The sequence below is a fragment of the Eriocheir sinensis genome, chromosome 39 (genome assembly GCF_024679095.1).
Source record: "Eriocheir sinensis breed Jianghai 21 chromosome 39, ASM2467909v1, whole genome shotgun sequence".
In the NCBI taxonomy this organism is placed as follows: Eukaryota; Metazoa; Arthropoda; class Malacostraca; order Decapoda; family Varunidae; genus Eriocheir; species Eriocheir sinensis.
The window spans coordinates 11644020-11655091 of record NC_066547.1 but is presented as its reverse complement, the minus strand read 5'-3'; the positions used below and the strand labels follow the sequence as shown (position 1 = coordinate 11655091).

Genomic DNA, 11072 nt, shown 5'->3' with positions numbered 1-11072 from the left:
TGAGGATCGCGAAACTCGGATATTACTAAACTCGGGAGGGTACTGTATTCATTGTTGACCAAGTTATATAAGTAGGAATGACTGAAATATTCACAGGAACACAAATTCTTCATTATAAATGAATTCTATCTAAAAGACCACACACCTATAGGAATTAATGGAACTGCATTTTTGTTGAGGTGAAATATCTTAAGGATTATTTTTAAAGTTGCCTACAGTGAGTAGCCGTTTGATTAAAGCTAAAGTAGTTGGAGAAAATTCATTGTAATAATGAATTAAAGAAAACTGTGGGAAAATAAATGATTCTTTGCATTGTCAGTACCATGGCTGAATTATTGATGGCAGTATACATGATAGGTACCCATGGATGCAGGATGATCAAGGAGTCCTATATTCTTGATATCACTGGTACAGTGTTCATGAGCAGATTAGTTCTGTAATGGATCGTATTTTTTAAGTAGAACATAGATCCACCAGGCATCTTAGTCCATGAGCCTTATGTGCTCAATCTGGCCCTAATCAGTTCCATTCAAAGTATGGCATTCTGCTCAGTTAAAATCATTGTTTTCAGTCTTGATTCTAAAGCTAGTCAGACTCTTTTGTTAAGTTTAACATGAATTTCAGTCAGGGGAAGCACTTTTACTTCTAACCTTAGGTTAATAAACACCACCACCATATGGTGGTACACACAGATTCTGATGGCACAAACATAAATCTCTCTGAGGAAATGGAGGTTGAAATCAAAGGCTCATGTGATCTCATGATAGGTGAAATTTGATAAATGACTCCATAAAGATTGAATTGTTTTCTGTCACTGTTTGTGCACAAAGTGCATGGGGTGGCTGGCTTCTTGGTCGAGTGACTCATGTTTAGGTCAGAAGTTTGCACCATATACACTGCAATTTCTTAGTGAGAGGCTGTGGACTGTCATCATCCTAATTTAGCTACGTGTCCTTGCTACCTGAAGTTAGAGATTATTTAATCGCTTTTTAGGCACAATAGCCCTCACATATGTAAAAAGAAGATTTGTTGCTAAAATATCCATGAGAGGACATTTACAGCCAAAATATTATATAGCAGAGTGCACATAAAAAGAGGTGCTGATGAAATAATGCAACACTAAGCAAGCAAGATGGCTGCATCAAATTACCATTGCCTCAAGATTCCCACTTGCCAATTAAACTATATAATGCTCAAGAATGGAAATAGTTTTCATACTAATTGTTAATAGAGACCGGTTGGGCAACATCTCTTAGTTTGAAAAATGATAATCATGCAGACTGGTATATTATACATCACATTTTTAGTGATTAAAGTATAATATGGGTTATTGCTTCTACAAGTCCATCAATCACTCAAGATGAAGGGAACATTTACTACATTAATCTAATTGAAGTGCATATCACTGACTGGTCATTTACAAATGAAGTATAAAAATTATAACCAGTAAATGTATTGTATAGTGACAAGTTATTTTTAAATGTTGTAGGAAAGTAGCCTTATATAGAAATGCCAATGAAACACTTCAGGGACCTCCTGTTTATGAAGTAAGTACATGTGCACTTATAAATACATCTTTATCAATATTGAAGAATGAGTTATTTTTGCTGAAGCAGGGAGGTCTTTCTTGGATATTCTAGATTTTGTTTTTTTCATAGAAATCCAAATCACAAAGACAATTTGGTCTTCATAGTTTGAATTTTGACAAGACTGAGTAACCAAAGTGGATAGTGGTGGTAGAATTAAATGGATGTCTGCATCAAGTTGTAGATAGTGGTCATGATACCTCAACAAGCTGTTCATAGTATGTACAGTGCGTGACTATACTGGTAAAATTTTCCTCCCCCCCAAAACTAATTAGTGAAGTACTTTGTAGAATGTAATGTATAGTATGTATCATGTATTTATCATTACCCCAATTATGCATACATCTCATATTTTGATATATAGATTAAAACTGTTCACTATGGCTTAAAAAAATAATCTTACGAAGGTTGTGGCTATTGATTGTATGGTAATACAAATGTGATCGATCTTTCTTCATTATATTTCCTATTGGGTTCATGTGTAAAAATTTGTGATTCAATTCAGTAGCTTGTAGACTTGTCACATGGAGTGCTGCCAGGCCTTAGTATGCAGACTTTAGCTGCTACTCATAGCTTTAATAAAAAGGTGTGCCAAATAATATTGGAGCACATGCATGCTTTTTTCTGAAGATGTTTATTTTATCTGTAAATGACTGAATTGTGAGAAAATAACAAACCTGAAAAAGCATTCATTAGCATGATTTCTTTTTCTCTTCAAGCAGCACACTACTTCATAGCAATGATACTGTGGACTAATGTTTTGAAAATATGCATGTGCCAGAATGAGATGGGGCCAACAACCATTGTTCTTCAAGAAATCATAAAGATGCCTTAGGCCTGTCCTGAAAAAATAACTTCTTGTGGCCAGTCATACAAAGTTTCTGATCATATTTTGCAAGTATAAGAACCCTGTATTTTTTATGCAAAAGTTTATTTTTTAGCAGTGTTGACTTTATTTAGTTTTAATTGTAAAAAAAAAAAAGTGATAAAGTAACAGAAAAAAAATTTCCGCATATATTGAGAACTTGTTAAAAATAAGTTGGACACCTCCTAAATCATACATGTCAAACATGCATATAAAAAGAATGCAGTGTAAACTGCACCACTGTATTCATATCAAACATCATTTATTACTGAAGGTGCATCCTTTCATTTGAATGATAAATGTTTATTATACTTTATATGACAAAGGGTTACAGTTATGAACTTTGTTTAATTGCATCAAGGATATTTCTGATATGCTGCAAATCATAAGCATAAACTGTAATGAATGAAGAATTACTATTGAGAATGTTAATATATATCCATTTTTAGAACAATACAGTAATACCTCGGTTTACGAGTGCCTTACTTTACGAATGTTTTGATGTACGAGCAAAAAACAATCACAAAAAATGCCTTGGTTTACCAGTGGTGACTTGGGGTACAAGCATCATGTTTGTACAAGTTGAAGATGCAAGCGTGGGTTCCCTTTGTTCACCACAAGATGAAAGCGCTCAGAGTGGAAAACAATGGGAATAAAGTCGCAGTCCATGTCAAACACTCGCAGAGGTAGCATCTGCGCGCTCGTGTCCAGTTTACGTTTGTGCTCTAGTATTTGATCTTTGTGTTTTCAGCACTACACTGTGCATTCATATTGGTTTACGAGTTTTTTTGGTTTACGAGCAAAATTCCAGAACAAATTAAGCTCGTAAACCGAGGTATGGCTGTATTACATAACTGTAATATGTACAACGACACTATTATGCCTATAACTGCAGTATGCTAATAAATGTTTAACTGTAATTTGATAATTGAATTCATAATCAGGAGGGAAAATCATCACTACAATCCTGAATTTCCAATATGCACAAACACCTCAGGTACACATGTACCACAACGGAATCAATAAATGTATTATGATGAGCTATAATAGTTTGTTTATATATATATATATATATATATATATATATATATATATATATATATATATATATATATATATATATATATATATATATATATATATATATATATATATATATATATATATATATATATATATATATATATATATATATATATATATATATATATATATATATATATATATATATATATATATATATATATATATATATATATATATATATATATATATATATATATATATATATATATATATATATATATATATATATATATATATATATATATATATATATATATATATATATATATATATATATATATATATATATATATATATATATATATATATATATATATATATCAGCCCCAAATCTGTAAGAGGTATCCTATTTCACGTTTTACTCAATTTTTGTATTTTTATATCATGACTTTCAGATTATAATCAAGGTTTATACTATAAAACATGCCAAACTTAGCAGTTTTGCAAACACATAAATAGTGTTCTATGCCTTACAAAGGTTTTTTTATGGTAAACCAGAATGCTAAGACTGGTTGATAATAGGATTTTGTATTAGTGTCAGTTCATATTCAACTTTTTTTCAATACTTGATTATATTATGGTATTGTTATGACTGCTCTTAAACTAAAACCCTATTTCACTTTTATATAATATAGTCATGCATGTAACTCAGAGTTGAAATTTATTGTAACAAATTATTATCGTGAATTTTCTGGCATCATATAAATTTCAATTATTAATCCAAGTGCCACTGTAATTTTCGTGGACCTGCACTTCTGATTATAATAGTATTATTTTGACTCTTCATAACTGAGCTTTATGTTACATAGCTAATACATAACAAACATATCCAGTCACTTGGTTTTATGAAACAGATTGTACATTATATATTTTTATGGCAAATGGAAGCTGACAAAGGGCAAAGAAAAGAAGACCAAAAATATACCACTAACCTCCTGGTCCTTAAAAGAAGAGAGGGAGTTATGAAACTCTATGCAGGCAACTTATTTCCTGCAATGTCATAGGAAGCTGGGGAGACAGTAGGAAGTCAGTTTTAAGGCTTAAGAGAGAAAATGGTGAAATGAATTTACTTGTTGATTTGCATTACTAAGTTGGGTATTTAAACTATGCTGGGTTCCTTATTCAGATATCCTTGAGAAATTATAAATAGATTCCCAAGCCCATTCTGCAGTTCCTTTCTGGAAACTCAAACTTCTAGTCTTTCAACCTCACACTGACATTGCCCTTTTTATGCACTAACACCTCTTACTTGTGTACTCCAGTATCTGTCACTCTCACTGCTATGTTCCATGAATTTTACTTGTTTTTTCTTGGAGCAAAATCAACCTAACCATCAGTCAGTTGTTCCTTGATTGCTTGCTTTACTCCATAATCTGTAACCACTCTTCCCTTATCCTTGTGACTTTGAAGTCCTCGCCCTGTCTTGCAGTTTTTCCATATAATTATGCCGTGACTGCTCCTTGCTCTCTTCTTGCTTCCTTTTGTCATAAATAAATACTATATTTTTTGCAGCTTTTAGAGTGTTGTTACATAAGTTCACCACATAAATGTGCATCAAGTCTAGCAGAAGAAATATAATTGAATCATAGGGGGATATTAAAACTTAATTGATAGCTTTCTTCTTTTATTTCTTCATAAACATGGCATGAACAAACTGTGTAATATATTTGTTTTCTACATTACAATTCTCTTACATGAGCAGCCAAGACTGGTCCAGCGAATGCCACTTTAAAAGTTTCCGCAAACACCTTCATGACACTTGCAACTGGGCATGTAAAAAGAGTCACTAATGTAGAGCCCTTCTTTTGATTAGAAAATAATACAAATAAACTAGAAGAAGCTGCAGTCTTGTCTCTTTGCAAAACATTATAAAGATTCTCTTACATGAGCAGCCAAGCCTGATCCAGTGAATGCCACATAAATAGTTTCTGCAAACACCTTCATGACACTTGCAACTGAGCATATTAAAGAATCACTAACATGCAGACCTTTACATAAGAAAGTAATAATAGAAATAAACTAAGAGAAAATGCAGTCTTGTCTCTGCAAAAGTAATGGTTTGTAAGGAAAATAGTAAATACGTATAGTAAGAGTCTTTATATGAAAAGCGGTGGGTTTATGCCTATTCATAGTGGTCTATTTTTTGGGGGGAAAACTAACAAATGGCACTAAATAGCCAAATAACTATAAATGTCTGCATACATACTGAGTAATATAAAATTAATATAGGTAGTTTAACCACCTTAAATAAGTAGAATTGCTTAAATTGCCAAGTAAATTCAGCAGGCTACAATTCAATTTGCTGATCCCAGACTAATGCCACTTTGCAGTTGCTTTACAACTTTCATTTTGTTGCATAGTGATGGTATAACATGCTTACTTTCCCTTGCATTCTTTTTCACCAGGTCCTGTTATTACGGATAGTCTATTGGGTGTTCTAGAATCATTGTACAAAGGCAAATCTATGTAAAAACAATTACAAATCTTACACCACAGCTGAAACAAAGACAATCGCTGATCAAGGTAAGCTATCTAAAAATTCTAACCATTAGAATTTTCAGATCAGTGGAATTTGTGTTAACAGGCCTAACCATATTGCCCATAAAGTACAAGTATCTTCAGTGGAAAACTGTTTTAGCAAATGTTGCCCATGAATTGGATTACTAGACATTTCAGCTTGGTAACAGTAATGTAAAAATATTTCTTCCATCTGCTTTATACATATTTAAGAAACTATTTTCAAGTTTATGGAAGTTCTACATTACTTGTTTTATGTATATATTTATATAGTTTCTCTACAGTATTCAATTGTGATAGTCAAAGATAAAACTGGAGGGTTAAAATACTGTCACAACCCAATCTTACTCTGTGTTACATGGAAAAAACTATATGTAATTACATACCTCAGAACAGCTAGAACACAGAAATACTTAACAATAATGAGTATCACTGAGTAAAAAAATATCAAGGTTTATAAGTAACACATCAAGGTTTTGACATTTAAGTTGAACAGGGGAAAAAATATCTTTAAGGAACCTCATGAAAGTGTTTGACAGTACTAACGAAGGTGCACTGGTATCTGTTAAAGGTATATGAGGTAAAAAACAGGTGAATGGTAGTCATGCTCGATGGATGCTAAGGCACGTGTGTTAAGGCAGTGGTTCTCAGTTTCAGGTCACATTTTTCCCCTTGCAATCCCAGGTTCTCTTACTTCTTCATTTTGAATTGTCCTCTTAATAATTTTTCATTACGCTTTCAAAGTGATCATTATTAAAACAATTTTCATGAATTGCAATGAAATGAAAAAATCCTTATTTCAGTTTATCATGAAACGTACATTTATGATAATTCAATGCCAAAGTGTGTTGTTGGGAAGGGCAAAAGTACATACTTTAAGTATTGGAAGAAAAAAAGTGGGTAGTAACAAAATCCTTGCAACATTAAACTTCCATTTGATGATTTGATTCAGTGCCCACTTTGGCCTGTGTGCAGAAAAGGTAAACAAGAAGAACATGAAACATATCCAATAAGTTTTGCACACAAGTGTTGAGAACTTCTCATTCTTCAATTATATTATATCTGTAATAGCACTAAAGGTGTCAGATAAGTACTGGGAAGGGTAAAACTGCCACTGTGGCAACAATTTTGGGACCAGCTTCATGAAGGTTTGTTTTGAAGTATGGCTCAGTTTTGTGCTGTGAATTAGTGAATGGATCTGAATGTGTCTTACTTGAGCCAGGCAGTCATTACTTTCATTATCAAAGAAAAATGGCTAAGTGATCCTAGAAGGGAAGTTCATCTGCTTTGGATTATTAATAAATCTATTGTTCAGGTCATCATGGAGTTATTGGCAACTTGTAATAGCCACAGTTATCAAGTGCCACCTGATTATCCTATTCACATGAGTGCGCATTTCAAACCTCAGTAATTGAATGGCCACAAATGGGTTAAGTCTGAAGCAGCAGATTTTTGTGAACTGTTAATTTATGATTGCCTTTAAAGTCATGTATACTGGCATTTCATTTACTATATATACACAGCAGAGAGGATGGCAGCTTTTAGGGTGTGTGCGTGACAGGCAGTGAATGATGACAGTGGACGTGTGTGTACATTCTTTCCCAGTTATGGGACTGAAAATCCTCCCTGGGAGCAAAGAGCTTCTAGTTTGAGAATCACTGAGTCAAGGTGAGTTTTATCATTGACAGCAAGGGGAGAGATCTTCAAAATATTCACTTGGCCAATATGCTGATGCTTGGGGTCATAATAGGCTACAAAATGGGTTGGTGTCATCACAACAGTAATTTACAAGGTTATATTACAACATTTGAAGGAAATACTATAGTTCTAACTGTATGAAATAATTCTGATAGTAAAATGGGAAAAGGATTAATGAAAAGTTGCTGCAAAAGAATAAAATTGGATGTGAAGGGAACTAAGAATACATTAGTTGCCAGAAAGGGAATAATAAAGTGATTGATGTTCAGAATCCAATTAGTGTGTGGTGAATTGGGTTATCTCTCATATTTTAGGACACTTACATAGAATCTTAATCTAATCTTGAACCTGGCTGCCATGGCTGAGAACTTTCAGGACTTGATCAACAGACGGTCTGTCACTTGGTGTTTTGGATCGATATACAAACTTGAGCTTGAAATCTTTGTAGACAATGAAATCTCCTCCCATTTGATGGGGATCATCTTTAATATTTAAATATCCTTCGGGAATAACTGTTCCTTTGGCTGCCTCACTGCCATAAAAGTTTAGAGTTTCTGTGTTCCAGACTTGCTTGATGGATCTGTTTAAAATGGAAATGATTAATGCAAGTCTGAATGTATCACAATGCATTTAAAAAATAACACATACAGATTCTTATATTTACAGATATGAGAGACAGTTTCAAGAGCTACATGCTGAATTTACTTTTTTAGATGTTTAGCCTACCTCTTGAGTCCAAAGTACTGGTATAATGCCCGAGTAGGATCCTGATAGTAAGGAAAAGGGCAGTTTGTTTCCTTGAGCCAAAGAACAGCTCCTGCCATTTCCCCAAAGGTAACCACAACCACACCACAGCTGGCAGCAGACAATTCATTCTGCATCCAAGATTAAGATAAACAAGTTAATAAGCAAATGAAATTGAAAAAGTAGTAAAAAATATTGTTTGTGCTTCTGTGGGGAACAAGGTCACTAAAAATATCACCTTCATGCCATGAGCAAACACACCTGCTGTTTTTTTCAATTAATAAAATAAATCTTTAAGGCAGCACCTTCAACATTAAGCAAACTGCAATCACCAATATGCATTTGTTTTAAAGTTAGAAAAAAAAATTGATCACTGGCAGGAGGAATGGTGCCATCAGTAAATACCTTATTTTTTCAAAATATTTATAAGACTTCTGATGCCCAAACCTTTGTAATAAACCAAAATATTTTTTTTTGGCTCAGCTGGTTCTTGAGTTACAAAGAAGAAACTTATGGAGCAATTTTCTAGTTCAAAAAGTAGCATTTGGGGCCTTCTTACTAAGTGCATCTAATGATAATTATTATTTTCCTGAGGCACGGTAATAACTACAGGTCTCCAAACTACACTGCTTGTTCTAAGAGGCAACTAAAAGATATGTAGTAACTATAAATACGAGGGGCCAAGATAGCCTCCTACCCTCAACTATTTTTGCCTCATAAAATATTCAACAAAATGGTCAAATGGCTATTTTGACTCCACCTTACCTCTATAGGAAATGGTCATTGATCATGTTATGGCTATTATGGTTATAAGTGTTTAAACCAAAGGTGGGCATTCCACAATTTAAGTCTGCTAATCGCTAATCTGCTAATAGTGGATCAACAAAAAATTTGCGAAATACCGTAAGCGGAAAATTTGAAATATTAGTGGATTTTCAGTTAGCAGAACGCCAAAATTATAGTCCGCTAATGCAAACTTTAAAAAACCGCCCACAATGAGATTTCCGTGAAATTCAAGAATATTCTTGAAAGTGTGGAAAAACTTCTAGATTTGGGTGGCCAGACGTCCTGGATTTTAATGGTTCGTCCTGCAAATAAAATTGTCCCAGAAATGTCCCGGATTTCATGCACTGTCCTGGAAAATGTTTTTTTATTAAAGCATCCCGAATTTCACTTCCAGAAATCTGGCCACCCTATTCTAGATCTGTCTGATGCGCAGCCGGTCTGTGCAGCATGCAGGCGGCAGGCTGCGTGGGCGGAAATATTATAGAACTGTCTATTGTACAGCCGGCCTGTCCAGGCAGCCTGCATGGGAGGCAGTTTACATTAACTCGCTGAGTCTTAAAGATGTATTCATTGCAGTATTTATATTTGATTTATTTTGATATTTTCACTGTGATATATATAAATATATAAATTGTTAGGTAATTTTATTGGAAATTGTTTTTAACTACCAATAAAAGGTTAGCGGACAGTTGCGGACTTCATTAGTGGACTAAAAAAATTTATCAGCGTTAGCATTAGCGAATTTGCGATAGCGGATCGGTGAAGCTGGAAAATTTGCGGATTAGCAATTAGCGGAATACCCAACAAAGTTAGCGGAATTGTGAATTGCGGACTAACAAAAAATTAACGGGTGCCCACCTCTGGTTTAAACTATTATTACATTCACCTAGATTATGCACAACACTGTCTAAATGTATTCCATTGTATAGTCACCTGTCTGGCTGTCAGTTGTGAAATGTGGTTGCGTCATGGAAGTCATGCAAAGTGTCGATTGAGCACAAACAAAATTGCATTTTTTTGGCTTGCTACCAAAATATCCTCCAGTGTTTCAGCATTGGAGGCACCATCATTAGCAGCAGCTGTGGTGGTGTGTGGTGAATGGGGGACACGGTGAAGGGTGAAGCTGCTGGGTAAAACATCTCCTACGTCAATCAAAGTGCTCAAGACCTTTTCTTTACCTTCAACGTCACCAAGAAAACTATTCCACTCATCCTGTTGATCCAAGAGATAGTTAAAGAAAATAACTTTTATGACAAATAAAAGCCAAGCTGACTTTGTAGTAAAGCATGGAAATCCTGAGATCAGGCCTTAAGATTAATCACACAAGGAAGAAGTTAGAAGACAAAATATGACAAATCCATCAGTTCATTTCAAACATAGGAAAGCCTTTCTAATAACCTGAGTTTTAACACAGGAGCACAATACCTCAATGTCCAGCAGTTCAGAGGCAGCAACCTTAACTGTTTTTGGACCCTTCTTTATGGCGAGTTCCAGAGCATTTCTGTCTTCTAGGTTAGCTCTGGAATAATTATAATAAATTCATGCAGGACCTCAACTGTACAAGTAAATAGTTCATAGGCCATATAAATGTCACACCAACGAATTAATGTATTTTCAACCCCTAGCTGTGATGTGATGTACTTAACAAAAATATTGTTACATAGTCACCTCTTGAAAAAATCTTCATATATGGCAAGGCCACCTACTAGGACAGATATCCCATCTTCTGTAAACTTGCTGCCAAGTTCTGCAATACAATATAGTTGCTCAAATAAAAAACCTTGCAGTAA

At 34.0% G+C, this 11072-nt stretch overlaps 1 long non-coding RNA gene across 1 annotated transcript; it reads right to left on the bottom strand.

The window, feature by feature from the left end:
- Positions 1-8478: 8478 nt before the first annotated feature.
- On the bottom strand, positions 8479-11005 carry LOC127008993 (uncharacterized). The gene is made up of 4 exons (XR_007761499.1): positions 10951-11005; positions 10708-10801; positions 10216-10494; positions 8479-8627 (listed from the first exon to the last, which is right to left on the bottom strand). It is a non-coding gene; the product is annotated as an uncharacterized LOC127008993 (long non-coding RNA).
- Between the last annotated feature and the right edge of the window lie 67 nt (positions 11006-11072).